The sequence below is a fragment of the Perca fluviatilis genome, chromosome 24, assembly GCF_010015445.1.
Source record: "Perca fluviatilis chromosome 24, GENO_Pfluv_1.0, whole genome shotgun sequence".
Taxonomy (NCBI): Eukaryota; Metazoa; Chordata; class Actinopteri; order Perciformes; family Percidae; genus Perca; species Perca fluviatilis.
The window spans coordinates 3,103,477-3,118,676 of NC_053135.1; the positions used below are offsets into that span (position 1 = coordinate 3,103,477).

Genomic DNA, 15,200 nt, shown 5'->3' on the forward strand with positions numbered 1-15,200 from the left:
AAGCGAGTCATCTACGGCAGCCAGCCTAGCTATCATTATCTGTTAAAGAGCCTCCGTCCCTATGGATCATCATTACGAGGCGCATTAGAAAATACTTTGATTAAACTCCCCTAATCCAGCACAGACAGCTGCAGTCCATTCACAGCTGCCTAATCTCCCCGCCACTAAATACCACAGAGACAATGGGCAACAAATGACAACTTACGTGAGGGGGGGAGACACAGAAATAAAGGAGTGAGAAAACAAAGAGAAAGAGGGAGAGAAAAAGGGAGGGGAGAGCTGATTCCTCTATCAAAGGCGGGCGGTAAACAGTGCTGATGGCAAGCCGTATCATACCAGGAGATGGCTGAAGCTTTCTGTGAAACGAAAAGGGATACAGAGAAAGACAGAGGGAATGTGAGGTACAGGGTAAAGAGTTTAGTGAGAGGGGTTGGGGGAAGGAGGGAGACCGAGCCGTGTGAGGGAGAGAAAAAAGGGGAGATAGAAGAAGAGTGACGCGAGAGGACGGGAGGCGGGGTGGAAGGAGCTAGAAAAGGATGATGGAGCTGCGTCTCCCCTCGGCTGGCAGATGAAATGTTGCCCGTGGAAAGGAGAGATCTCTTTCACCGCGACTACAAACAGGGCACGGGTGCTGATGGGAGCTGCCGCAATCAAGATGAGAGCAGACAAACGAGAGTATAGAGAGAAAGAGAGAAAAATGAAACTACTCCTCAATGGTACAAATCACCGCAGGGAGGTTATCAGGGCCGTCGGCAATCACTGTAATGACAACATGGTGTGACATGATAGTTACAGCACTCAAAGAAAATCATTCGCCCGGGCTGGGGAAAAGATAGGCAGGCGGGCAGCTTCATAAATACTGGTCTGGCTGGGAGAGTAAGAGAATGTGTGTGTGTGTGTGTGTGTGTGTGTGTGTGTGTGTGTGTGTGTTTTTAGTATTCAAGATGATGGGTGTGTTGGATGTGTAACTGTTGAGCAGAGGAGGATAGGCAGGTGAGTGTGTTGTGATTGTGTGGGACGGTGTTGATCGGAGAGAGGAGGCGAACCTATTATACTACGTAGATGCACTTGTTTTGATTGTTTGTTCATCTTTCATTTTGTGTTTTTTTTTTCATCACCAAAACTCAATTTATAACCAAAAACAAAGTGCATTTTGTCCACTGACATTTGTATCACATTTGGGAGCATAAACAAGCAATCTGACGCCTGATAAAATACTGTAACGAGAGGTTTTGGTTGTGCTAAATGCTCCATGTGCAAAGACATATCCACGGACTATTATCTAATCTTTAATTACATTAGATTACACAATTACCTTAATACCCCAACAGCACACTGGCTAATCACATCAATCAACGCTCTGACTACAGTTATCCACTGTGTAGTGTAAGTTACCTAGTGTCCGCAAAAGTTTAACTCCCAGACAAATTGTGGATTCCAAGTGGTTCTTTTAATTTTTGATGCCATATTGTGAACTTGTGTCCTATGTCTAAGGTCTGAATGGCTGTCTTGAAGTCACCCTGTCATAGCTAAATGGCAAGCAGTCCTAGCAATAGAGATGTTTTGCAGTTATGATATCATGCCTGACACATGCCTCAGTATTTTGCATCAAATTAGGTAGTGCCTATGTTAGTATCAAAGCATTTTGATGTTGAGAATATAAATAAATATAAATGGCCTTATCTTAGGGCCTTATGATGGATTAGAGGGCGACAGTTTCCTGCTGGTGCCACGTTTGACTGTTTATCGATGGGGATTAAAACTACAACCAAAAAACACAACACTTCCCTATGTTTAATCAGGCCTATATATCTAATTTCAGTAAGTCATACTGTACATCAATTTTGGAACTAAGATGTCACAAGTAGTCACATTACTTCCACTTCATTTAGCTCACTCATATTATAAGCAGAAGACAACGGAGCATTTAGTAATTTGCCCACTTTTGCTCCATGTGTTCTCCACATTGGCCACAAGAACATTAAGCTTAGATAACAGTTGTGCTGTGGTGCGTTTATGCCCTTTTGGTAGTCTCGCTTTGGCAGACCCTCCTTCAAAGTGCGCTGACAGAGGGTCTGGCTACTCCACACAGCATTCGGGGATGGAAGGAAACGTGCTCTGGTTTATTGGCATTTCTTTAAACCAATCAGAATCGTCATGGGCGGTGCTAAGCTCCGCACAGAGCCCTGCAAAATAGTCGTGCGAGAGAAAACTCAGATTGGACAGATAGTCTAGCTAGCTGCCTGGATTTATCCTGCAGAGATCTGAAGAGCAGTCACAAATAGTCCTCAAAAATCCACCGAACTTAAAATTCCAACACAAAGAAAGCGGAAAGGAAAAGAAAAATACATGCATTCGGCGGAATTTCCTGCAGCATCAGAGCAATCCCGGAAGTGTAACATTAAGGATATAGACCCTTTGGTAACCCTTTGAATTCAACTGCCTAAAACGGTTAGATGACGTTGACCTTCTACTTTTCTGATAACATAATTTATGAGTACAATGCCATTCAGCAGCCGACACAGTGAAGCGGCAGCTTTGACCGGATCTTTTCCTGGTTACAACAACATTTCAAACCTACTTATCTCATTATTTGGGCGGTATGTATAATGACCAGAAAAATATGCCATTATAAACATGAAAATATCTTGTTAACAAAAAATAGAATACAGATTTAGTCATGGCTACGTTTGCCAAAGTGAATATAATGGACAAATTCAATATGGAATCATCACCTGGACTCATCTGGTCAGTCTATTTCCTGGTAAGAGCAAATATGATTAACATTTTGTACAGTGTGTGTGTGTGTGTGTGTGTGTGTGTGTGTGTGTGTGTGTGTGTGTATGTCACGCAGGGTAATTTCCCTGAGCCATGCTGAGGTGCTTCTGGATGAATCATACATGGACATGCTCACAGCCATGCTGGGGAATAATGAGACCCAATGAAGTGAAGAATATGAACACACCTCGTCTACAACAAAACCTCTTTCTCAAGCGCTCTCCCTCCCTTTTCCATTCACTGCGCCTCCCCCCCCCACCTTTTCCTTATATTCATCACCGCCCCCTCTCTTCTTCTTCTGATCTCCCTGCGAAGGTGTGCCGTACAGCGGCGAGGCGCCTATTTGCGGTGTGAGCACGCATGTATTATTACACATCTAACCTGCATGATGGCGGGGAGCGGCGGTGCGACGGATTTGGCGATCGCGGTTGTTATGCGGATGGATGATTGTGCTTGGAAACAGAAGAGGTCCAGGTTAATACGGCTCAGCTCCACGTCAGAGAGGCTGATGGCAGGGGTCAGAGGTCGGCTGATGAGAAAGCACGAAGCTAGCGCCGAGCTCCTCTCTGTGTTTGTGTGTGTGGGCAGCGCGGAGGTCAGGGAGAGTGAGTCACTGCAACCACACAGGCCTACACGCACACACAAGTTTAGAAAACACACAAACACACACACACACACACACACACACACACACACACACACACACACACACACACACAGATAAAGACACACAGAAGGCTAGATTGTACTTTGATGTGAGCACATCCGTGTGCGCTAGGCCTTTGCCTCCGAGGTTTTATTTACAGAAAATCAATTATAAAGTGTTCTTAGCCCACAGGAATGCAGCAACAATATTATCATGTCTTACTGAAGCATCTCATTCTAGACTCGTGAATCAGACCGGGATTGTGCTACTTAGAGAAGTTGCCCTTTTTACCGAACGCCAGCTGAACTGAAAATTTCTTTTGATTAAACTTCCTATGGATTTTAACTCTACGTACATAAAAATGATAATTCATCTACTCAAAACCCGTAGACATATGCTACCTGTGACAAGGGGGTTGTTGTAACGGGGTAAGAAGTGTAGAAAAGGTTGTGAATCGCCGAGGAAAGAACAAGAAAGGAATATGCAGTGCTTATGCAAAAAGATTGCTAAAATACTGAAAAAAATAAGTTTTAGACACATTTAAGAGGTCGAGATATTCTGGCCTTTAGTAAGAGTTAAGATACTAAAATACTGGTTCCTTCATTTCCCATAATGCATATCAATAGTGTATTTTTAACACACTTTCCCTGTCTGATCTATTCCAACATCTGCTGTGTAAACATTATGGTGTACATTTGTAATCTCAAAACTCAATCCAATCTAACCCTGATGGTATCATTATGACATCATGAGGGTTATTTTTTCCAGACCTGACATAGCTCCTCCAGAGGCACAGCAGACGTTATACAACCGTTTTCACACAACGACCATGGCGTTTACGAAATTAAGGCAGCGCCCCTTTAAATACAATGTTTCTAATGCAAAGAGCTTTTATACAAGCAATGGCGCTTGAAAGATTTGGGATGAACTCACAAGTAAACTATAATGCCTACTTTTTCATGCGATTCCCATGAAATAAATTACCAGCAACTTCTTAACCTTGAGCGCCTCAAGTGTGCCTGAGATGTACTGCTCAAAGTCAATCCATTGAATCAAGACAAGAGCACAAAGCTATGTTTTCCATATGGGGGTCAGTCACTGTGGAGTGAACAGACCTGCTCATCCAACGTAACCCCCGGTCACATCTCCTCTCTGAGGTCCCCGCAATCATGAAAATGATGGCTATCACTGCAGCAGCCTCCGCCATCGACTGGACGTTGGGACTCTGCCGTGCTGAGACAGTATCAGTCAGAGGCCATTTACATAATAACAGCTCATCATTCAAAAAAGGTCCTTTTGTTTGCAGCATAACAGGAAACTGTCAAGATGTCACCCTCGGCTGGGGCCTCAGCACGCCGCACCGGTAAACAGCGAAGGAGGGGTCTAATTGTGGTCGACAGTAGCACAGTAAAGGACGAGGAGAAAATGGAGAGGGAGACGGTGGAGAAAAGATACAAGTGGACTGATTGGAAACACTAGAAATATTGACAAAGGGAGGAATCAAAAGCAAAACGGCTGAGAAAAGGAGTGTTTGGGGAGAGTCGAGTGATTGAAAGGAGACCCGAGTCCCACGAACCTTCCCGGTGAGTCAAGAGCCCACTTTACCCGATGATATTTCCCCGACCTAAAATTAAACTACATTGAGACACCAATGCAAGTCCGGGGCAGAAAGGGATGAACTAATTTAACATTGGAAAATTGTCCATCTCCCACTCAAAGTAATCATTTTTGCTTCCCTCGAAGCTGTTTACTTGAAGAGTTTGAACATGCAGGTTGCAAATTATACCTGGAACTTTAAATTTATTGTTCGAGTGTGCGTGTGGAATTACAAATAAATGTATTTGATGAGGCAGAAAGTTATGGTTCGACACCTTCAGGCAGACAAAGTTAGGGTTGGAGTCAATTTGACAGGGGAGGGAGCAAGTTACCATGTTGGGGACTATGTTACTGAGCACAGCAACACAACCTCAAATTATTATAGGTACAAATTATAGTGTACAAGGATTGCGTTTACCTATGCATAAATAAAATGTCACAGTGTCCATCTTTATTTATACCCATACTGTCCACTGGGAAATGCACACATATTATGCATATTTTCCCATATATTTGCCTTTTTTAGACAGTATAATCATTTCATATTAAAACAACTCTCAATCACGTCTTTGGTCTGACAAAATAATCCCATCTCCAGGTTCACCAACTACCCTTTCCCGCAGCTTTCAACCGTATCACAGTCTTCATCGCTGGGTGGAGTTTGCCCAGTGAGTTGTCATGGAGATGGAAAAATGCAAGCATAGTAGTGTTTATGGTTTCATCCGCAGCACTTCTCATCCATGTTAGCTTAAAAGTAAAGCATGATAGTTCATTATTTACCTAGTATTGCAATTGACAAAAATCAACCTTACATTACATGTAAAGGTTGATTCATTGCTCCACTAACCAATTAAACATCATGAAAACATCAAACTTCACTATTAAAAAGCAACTTAATGCTTAACCCCCCCGTTCATTCCAAATTCAAGAGATTTGAGATACCTTGGGGCTCCTTTAGTTTGAACGGGCAGGAAGCCAGAGCTCACAGACACGCACTTATGCTCCTAAGCCATGACAAGCATACACACACACAACTTAGTTTCTTCACACCTCCCTGTGTGTGACAGGAAATCACCAGCAGCCACTCGACCCAGGAGCGATTTCTCCTCATCTTCGCCGCTCCTTGCGGGCCTCTCAGCATCTACTCCTTCCTAAGACCTGCTCCTCCATGTCTTTTCCACCCTCATCGCCTCTCACATCATTTGACATCAAAGAGGCCGCGACGAGTCTCGCTGTTTACCCTCCCTGGCAGGCGCTCATTACAAAAACATCAAAATAAGCCGTGCAGAGAGGCAGGGCGAATTAATGATCTCCCTGTGCCACCGGTGTCCTGCACGCCCTCCGAAACGGTGCCAGGCCATTTGATGCAGAGCAAATACACTCCGATACACGTGCGCGTGGAGGCAAACATGTAGTTAGATGAAGAAGCATTCATGCGTATCCGTACAGTCGCACACACGCACACATACACCCACGCGTGCTCCAGTGCCAAGGCCCGTGGCTGCTAACGACCGTTCAATTAGTGGAAATTAGGGAAGCATTGTGAGGTCCACGCTGTGACCATTAGTTGTTGGAGAGAAGCACAAGGAGTGTGGGCCAGGATTAATACCTCGAGAGCAAGATGGAGAACCTCACAGGTCACCATCCAGTAGGGCTTTAGGTTGGGACACTAACGAGCGTGGAAGGTGGCATCAGACAAAGCGATGTGTCGTACGCCGTCTGTTTTTATAATTAGGGCATCGGTTGCACGTTGTGTGAAGGTTTTTTTCTTTGGTTTATTAGCAATGTTTTGTGGGTGCAGTCAGTCGTTTCAATAGCGAATTCGACGCAAACGGTCATTAGACGAGCAGTTTGAAGCAAGTCCTCATTAGATCAAGTGATTCCGTACAAATTGCCGCTCCACAAACACAAACCCCGATTGTGAAATCAAAGTGCTTTGGCAATGCATTGTGACACGACGCATACATCAGCGTGTGCAGGTCGCTCTGCAACACATGGCTTTCTCCATGCATGTAATGGCAGGTTTTTATTTGGAAATTAATTCTTAATCTAATCTATACAGCCCTATTAATAACTATTATAAAGCACACCCCAGTCATGAATTAATCAGGGATTGGCAATTAGTGTAAAATTTAAATGCATGTTGTAAACCCACATTGAGTGTCTGGCACTAGACGGAGGTGCCAAGCCATCGCTGTACTAATTAGTTTGCAATTATGTTTAATAAGTTCTGTGGAAGCCAATCATCTTACAGTCGGGAAGCTGGGCTCTCCTGATACACGCGCTGTGGATCCAACATGGAGGAGGCAGTGACGAACATCGCATTTTATACTTCTCTCTTTGCTGAGCAATGCATTCTTGATTCTGAACAACTCCCTCCATCACACTCCGTTAAAAACGTCCTGCTGGGAGCTTCCCGGTGCAGACAAACTTCACCGTTTCTCTCTCGGGGGCCGAGCACAACCATCATTTTTCGCCGTTCCCCTATGAGCACAAGTTATTTTGTGATCAAGTGTAATTTACCTACTTAAAAACAATACACTTACAGCACTCAGCTGCAGGTTATTTGTAAGTAGGGATAGAAAAAAGTTATCCTGAGTGAGGGTGGTGGGAAGCTTCAGTCTTTTCACTAACTAAATTCTTTCAGGCAGTCCAGTGGTAGTGAACGAGTTCAGGAAAGGTTGATTAAACTCGCTTCACCCTGCAGTCAAACCGCAGACACTAATATGAAATTTAGATTAAAATCTGACGGCAAAGTGATTCAGGCACTCAAACTAGACTGCTGAGTGGATCGGTTACTTATTCTGAAGAGTTTTAGCTGTCGGGAAAACAGCATTTGAACTCCAACTAAAGCTGCATTCTAGTCTGTTGTTTCTTCTTAATTTGGGGTTCAAACTGGGCTGTAAGCTTCTTCTGTAGTGGAAGTCTGCATTAAAATTACAGTTCCAGAAAGAAGCCCTGTGACGCATTCATGCAATTGCCAGTTTTTGACTTGTAACACAGTTCACATCGACATCAAATTAATAATACAGTGAAGGAGCGAATAATCATGGAAGCATCCCGGAAGCCCAAACACAAATGTAATAGACTATGTAACAGAATATGTTCAATCCCCACACTCACACACTTAACACTGTTTTTGTATCTGGTTTCGTTTGTTAGCTACATACAACTCACACAAAGCTAATTGAGCTAACAGCTAATTTAAGCTTAATTTCTATCTGGTGTGACGTGTCTAGCGATGGGGTCCATTACCTTGGAGTGATTTGTGTAACGGCAGGGTTTCCCCATTCTTCCCATTATGCAGACATGGCACGAATGCAGCAGAACACCAAAACCTGCAATGACAAATTTTCTGGTGTCGAGCTCCGTTCTAGCTGAAAATATTTCCACGTTGTAACTGTGCTGGTTTAACGTGGTTTCTGTTTGATTTCTACAAAAAGTCAAACAGCTAAAACTATTAAATCAGAAGATCAGTCACAAACATGAGTTGTCACGCCTCATGTTCCCAAAACAGGAACACAACACAACACACAAGGGATATGTGAACTCAAGCACTACCTGTGTTTAACGATGCTAATGAGCTAACTGTCATCAGCTGTGACCTGAAGAAAGAGACAGGGAAAGAGGGAGTAGGATCCATTTTTATTTCAAAGAATAAGGACTGCAACTGGTTCTGGAGGAAGGAGCTGGGGACAAAAGTTAAGAAAATATCATTCGGGGGCCACGTTGCCATGTTGGAAGACTGGCAACAAAATGAGGGCGTGTAACACCATCACCTCCTAAACCCTGATAAAACAAAAGGAAATGCAGTTGTGGGGTGTTAACGGTTTAATGATACTGTAAAAGTTAGACTAAAGATCAGGGAGGACGAAGCAATACACTTTTCAACCCTCCAGATATAGAAAGAATAATAAAGAAATCAACATAATGAACAGCATGAATGCATGATCCCTGGCTCTGGATCTGCCAAGCTGAGTGGTACAGTGTGGATTCAGAGTTGAAAGCATTTTGAGAAAGTTGGCTGCAGGCCAAAATGCCGCTAAATGGCTTCATGGGTTGGATTTTGAATGGTCAGCTGCGGGTGGGTACAGACGGAGGATGGGGGTGGGGGAGGGGAGAGAACCTTAGGAACCTAAGACATAAAAACGAGAACCCATCGGCTTCTCCTACTGAAATATTCCTGATGGGATTTGGCAAAAAGCAGGTGTTTTTGGGCTTTTCTGTTTTTTTGGAACGGCATCGAAGACAACAGCTTCAGAGAGCGACATATTAGCTTAGTTAAAACTCAGACAGCTCACTACAAAGATCTCCTCCTGAGCTCATGGCAACACATTGGGCCTAACGGCAGGGTTCAGCTGGGACTCTTGGCTCAGGCTCTTGACTCCAACGAGCTCCGAAAGTGTGTGCGCGCCAGTGTGTGTGTGTGAGCTAACAGGCGCTGCGGTGCCATTTGGACCGCTGCCTGACACCCTCCGTGTTAATAAGAGTAATCAGTGCCCCCATGCCTGCTACCAGCCTACATAGCACAGCAGAGAAATGGCACAGGCCTGCATCGCCACCTGAATGTGTTTACCCAAAACACACGTCCGTCCGTCCCCCCCCCGCTTCTCACACACACACACACACACACACCTCATAGAAGCTAATGAGGGGGAAATGCAGTCAATACAGTACAATTGATCAGCATTGTCCGGCGACAGCAGGCCATCGATTGGGTTCCCCCTCGCCAGTAATGCCTCATTAGCCGCGTCTTCAACACACATGAGCAAACACACAATCAGGTGTAATGCATTGGCGCCGCAAACAAATCATGGCGTTTAATTTTCAAAGCGATCGCTCGGCTTTGGTTCATTTCGCAGAGGATGCCCCGTGTACATTCCGCAGTGGATGAATGTGTCGCCGCAGCTACATTCCATATGGTTTCATTAATATCAATTGTGTGATATCAATATTAGGGGCTGTGTGCGGAATTGTGTTTTGCCTGTTGAGGCAGTGGGAGTCAGAGTAAAGTAATCAACTGCGGTTTAATTTTAAAACTGAACTGTAGCGTGTACTGTTAATATATACGTGTCATAATAAAAGTACTCTTCAACTTCAACTGCTGAAAAAACACTGGTATTGCTTGGATCCGCAAATTTCACCTATATTTTCCTTTATTTGTTCTTCTCAATCATGCCACTTTGCGTGATTCTTGCCAAAGTTAATGATGGAATTGATTTGTTAGATCTGTTGGAACACACTCTAGAAGCATGGATGTTGTCCAAAATCCATTAAATTATGTTTATAGTGGCTAAGCTTTAAGAACCACGCAATCATTTAGCATCTTCGGCATTTACAGCATCGTATATCATCTCACTGCTGGGAAAGAGACCTTGTCAAATGTTTATTTTAGCAACGATTAGGTGTTTAGTTACGTTAGAGGGGGAATCTCTGCTTCCGGCTGGTAACATTGAGACCTTCCACCATAGAGGCCCCACATGCTAACCTGTGCCCAGATCTGATCATTTTCTGTCCTCTGGAGGGATTCGCATGAGATTTGAGGCGCTGTAATGCGATACATGGTTTGTGGTTTAGGCTGCATGTGTGTACGTGTGTGTTTGGATGGTGGTCAGGAGGTAAATCTGTGTGTGTGTGCATATGTCCATTAGTGTATTTACGTGAGCGTTTGAATGTGTACAGACGTGAAGTGGTAACTGTGTGTGAGAGACTCGTTCCAGTGGCTAAACACTGCGCCCATAGAGGTGTCTCCGAAGGCGCACTGCTGATCCCCGAGCAGACCACTGCTTCCTGAGGCCTGCGTGGATGAAAAATATCCCCGACGCGGGAGAGCACACACACACACACACACACCACACAAACTCGCAAAACACAAATCTGTGGAAAGCCCACTTGTCTGCCTGGAAAACCCTGGAGTCCTAGAGGACTGGATTCCCTCAGAAAACACACTATTCCTCTCACAGTGTGGGCAGTGTGTTACGTATGCTTGGAATCAACTGAAGAAGCCTTGGGCAAGCGATTCTTGCACTTTATTGCGAATACCCTCCGGAGGCGAACCACCGTCTGTTCTGACGTCCCACTCGAACCGTAGAATGAAGCAGCAAGAAGTAGAAGAAAAGCAGTAAAAGACTCCCCCCACCCCCCTCAAGCCTGTCTTTGCTGTTTGCCTTTCATCTCCAAGCCCGTAAGTTCCCAGGGTTCAGAGCTGCCATGCAAAAAAAATAAATAAATAAAAAAAGTGGGAAACCTGTCAGCCTGCGACATGTGCTCGCCCATTAAGGCCAAGAGTCGGGCCTGTCTTGCTTTTCAGTTGTCCTCGGCACTCGGCGTGACGACTGAACACATCTTTATAGTTATTACGGGAGGAGAGCGAGGTCAGGGGAGTGTTTCGTCGCGTGTCAGTCAGCAAAAGTGTGAGTGTGTGAAGCAGCGTATGGGCAGATCAATCAAAAATGTCTGATTAAGAGGAAGAGGACGGGTTCCCATTTCCCTCCAAACCAAAGGCAATCCCGCTCCATGTAGATTGGGTGTCATTCAACCGCGGGCCGCCACTGACTTGTGTACATAGACAAACACATTAAGCACCGGTGCCGATTGCCGTAATGACAGCAATAGAGCCAGTCCGATGACAGACAACAGAATAGCACTTTGGCCAAGGTTGACAGAGACAGAAATAAGGAAAGTGATTTCTTTTTTTTTTTTTTTCTCCTAAAGGTGCTCATTTGCCGAGGTGAAACGGTTGCGAGACCGCAAGCAGGGGGCAATTTCCCTCCCGTCAAGTGTATGGTTAATTTTCCTCGTCCCCTTTTTACTCGTCTCTCAGGGCAGCTGGTTTTTGAAGGCTACAATTGCTGTTAACATCTCACTTGATTGTACAATTTCTGGACTGGAGGCCTTTTCTCTGCCACTGCTAGTAATCCTTCAACATAAAAAGGTTTGATTCTTTGTCTTGTCGAAACTTGTGATGGGCCTCTTTTGTCTTTGTTGCTCAGGTGATGCACATATTTTGTTTTGTCTCTAATACTCGCACAAAAACGGAAATCTTTTCTGTCAAATATATAAAGCTGAGCATTACTGTATCGCTAATCCTATTAGTTAGCCGGGAACAACTAGCCTAAATTAATGCATGCATTCCATGTTCACTTTTTAAATGCAAGTCAACACAGAACACAATTCAGCTTTTTGCCCCATCCTCCAAGAAAAAAAAGCACGTGTGCATACATCTGCATTCATGCAACCTAGAAACTGGCTCCCACAAATGCTCACCAGCAGCAGGGATCCAAATCAAGCTGCTTTGATTTTTTTTACTGAGGGAGGCTTGCCCAGATTTGACTCTGCAAAGTCAGAGTGAAGCAGCTAGTTGGAGGGAAGTGGGAGAAAAGGCGGTGTGTTATAATGTAGGGAAGGGTGCGTGTGTGTGTGTGTGTGTGTGTGTGTGTGTGTGAGGCATTAATCTCTCCCTCTGTGTATCTTTCAGTCTTTCAATCTCTCTTCAAATTCAACACACCGCACAACCCTGCAGGGGGAAGAAAACAAGTCAAAGCAACACTGTCGTCTAGTTATGCAAAATCAACAGAGTATAGTATTTGTAAACCAGGGCTAGCTGTTCAAACAAAGCATGATTATATATCTCGCCTCCACGTTCTCCCCTGTCCTCTTTTTCCCATTTTTCCAGGTGAGAAGATTATGTGGCTGGGTTGTGTCATTTTGCTCAAATTGCACACACCTGACAGTGTGTATGCATGTGTGTGTACGGTCGGTACAGTACTGTATGTTTGCATATCTGCCTGTGTTGTGCGAGAGCGCGTGGGCATCTGTGGGTGTGTCTGCCACTAACGGGAGCATTGGCGGTGAAAGGTTGGCCTTCGGTGGCGGTGGACCTCTAATTTGTTCCGCCACGGCAGAAGTCGGCTAATGCTGCACACCTGCTATCCCTGTTCCATCATTAGCCGGTGCAGAACCGCAAAAAGGTCAAACATAAACAGAGAGATCACAAGCGCGAGAGAGAAACACAGGCAGAATGAGAAAGAAGAGCGAGTGTGTGTGTGTGTGTGTGTGTCTCAGTGCATGGGAGAGATAGCAGGAGAGATGAGCGCTAATGTGGGGATGATGAGTGGGCGTGGGCCACCCAAGCATGGAGCGATGCATGATGGGAACACTTCACACACCGGGGCGCCTGCCTCTGATCTTGGCAAACAAGCCCCAACACTGAGGCACGGTCGCTGCACACCTGTACACAAATACACACCTGTACACAAATACACACCGGCAAACTGCTCGCAAACAAACTGACCTGCATGTATCGCCGAGCGGGATCCGCAGCGAATGCTACAGTCGGCTGCGCAGATGTGAGAGCATGTATTTCTATTCATTCAAACAAAGTGAAAAAGCAGCAATGAAGGCAGTGTAAAATTTAAATATTTAAAAAAACATCCTATCCATCATCATCCTTCTTGAATCAGTTTCAAGATGGAAACCCGGATCGCTAATCTGAAAAAGACCGCATTCAAGAGAGGCGATTGACGAAAGGCTTGGACTAGATCTCCCAGGGTTCCCTGCTACTTTTCTTCCTCCGAAGACTCTTCAGGGACCACAACTTTCAGAAAGACAGATGCTAAACGTAAAATTGCATTGCGTTACGGAGGCTGGACAGGGAGTGAGGTCATGACTTCAGCTCTCTATACCTCAGCTTTACTTAAGACAGAAAGACGGTTACTTAAAAACAAGCCATTCCATTAGTACGTGTGGGAGGGAGGGACAAATCTGCCCGACTACACTTTTCTTGACATGCGCACACACACACACACACGTTTAGTGCACACACATGCAACAGAATAAGAATAGACGCTGTCTCCCCATACCTGGCTGCGAGGTAGTATCGCTGTGGTATTTAGGAGTGTTCGACTAGACAAATATGACAGAGACAATTAGTTTGGCTGTTTAAGCTACATTAACTCTCTCAGCTATCACACCCCAGTGCCAAAGCATAAGTCCTCCCAAAGGAAAGCAGCGCAGCGATTGCCGCTCATCGACTGTGGAAGAACTACGGGAGGAAGAAAACCATCGGGGGAGGGTTGTTTGTTGGGTGGCGTAACTGGGAATAAATTTCAATTATCTGGCTGTGTCACTTTCCTAGGTGTGTTTCTTGCATGGCTTTGCGGTTGTGAATCTGCTTGTCTACAGCTAATCAGTCCAAGGCTTTCAATGCAGGAGTGGCTAATCCAGTGACCATAGTCAAAACAGAAAGATATGAAAAGCTGTATATAAAAATAGAAGCATCAAAATTTGGACAGAAAATGCCACATTATTCTCATTATATGCCTGTATATGTACAATAGCCTGTGGCACTGATATCATATGGTGCAGTGCAACTCATTTGAACAGTAGCAGTTGAACCAGTTTGTTAGGTACACCTAGATTAAACTAATGCAAAACGGTACGGCCATTTTGAAGGATGTAGCTGCTGTTGAAATGTATTGCATTATACAGACAGGTGTTTCTATGATTTTGTCCACCCCATTGATATCAGTGAAGGGAGGCTACATTTATTGCAAAACTCAACTAAACTTGAGTCCTTTAAATGTCACCAAACAGGACTTTGAACGGAATTGAAAAGCCCTTCATTGTGACGTCCAAATGTGGAAACTCCTGAACCGATTGAGCGGTACAGAGGGATACAATTACAATTTCCACAGTTCACCCACAGACAGATGAAGTCCGTCCCAGCACGGAAGTGACTTGTGTTTAGCGGGGGACTTGTCCGAAGGTTGACCTCTGCTCTCCTGGTGGAAATGAACGAGAGCGGAATAATGATGCGGTGCCGTCCGACAGCTCGGGGTGAGGGCAAGGCACATCCGACTCCCTGGTGTCTACTGTATATAGATTCACTTACACAGAATAGTGGAGAAGCAATGAGACATCAAATAAGTCTTATTAAATATTCATCAGTAGATGTCATCTGCGCTATAGAGACGTGCGTACCTTTTTGTCTGGGGCTGTTTTCCATGGTTTGTTCCAATTAAGGAATATCTTTTATGCAAGTGCAAAAATGCAGTATTTTAGACAACAGTGTGCTTCTAACCATTTAAGTCCCTCTTCTGTTTCAACACAACCATGCCAGGTCCATACAGTTTTCTCAGTGTAGAACTTACAGTACCTTAAAATGCTGGTTAATTTAACA

At 44.6% G+C, this 15,200-nt stretch overlaps 1 protein-coding gene across 12 annotated transcripts in view; it reads right to left on the reverse strand.

The window, feature by feature from the left end:
* Positions 1-15,200, reverse strand: part of pou3f3b (POU class 3 homeobox 3b) — a 184,433-nt gene that overhangs the window by 100,770 nt on the left and 68,463 nt on the right. Inside the window, exon 8 of one of the 12 annotated variants that reach the window (XR_005638404.1) lies at positions 8,276-8,358. The exons of the other annotated variants lie outside the window; for them this stretch is intronic. The gene's annotated coding sequence lies outside the window, so the exon portion shown is untranslated. Of the gene's footprint in view, positions 1-8,275; positions 8,359-15,200 lie in introns of those variants that run through there. 12 annotated transcript variants of the gene reach the window in all.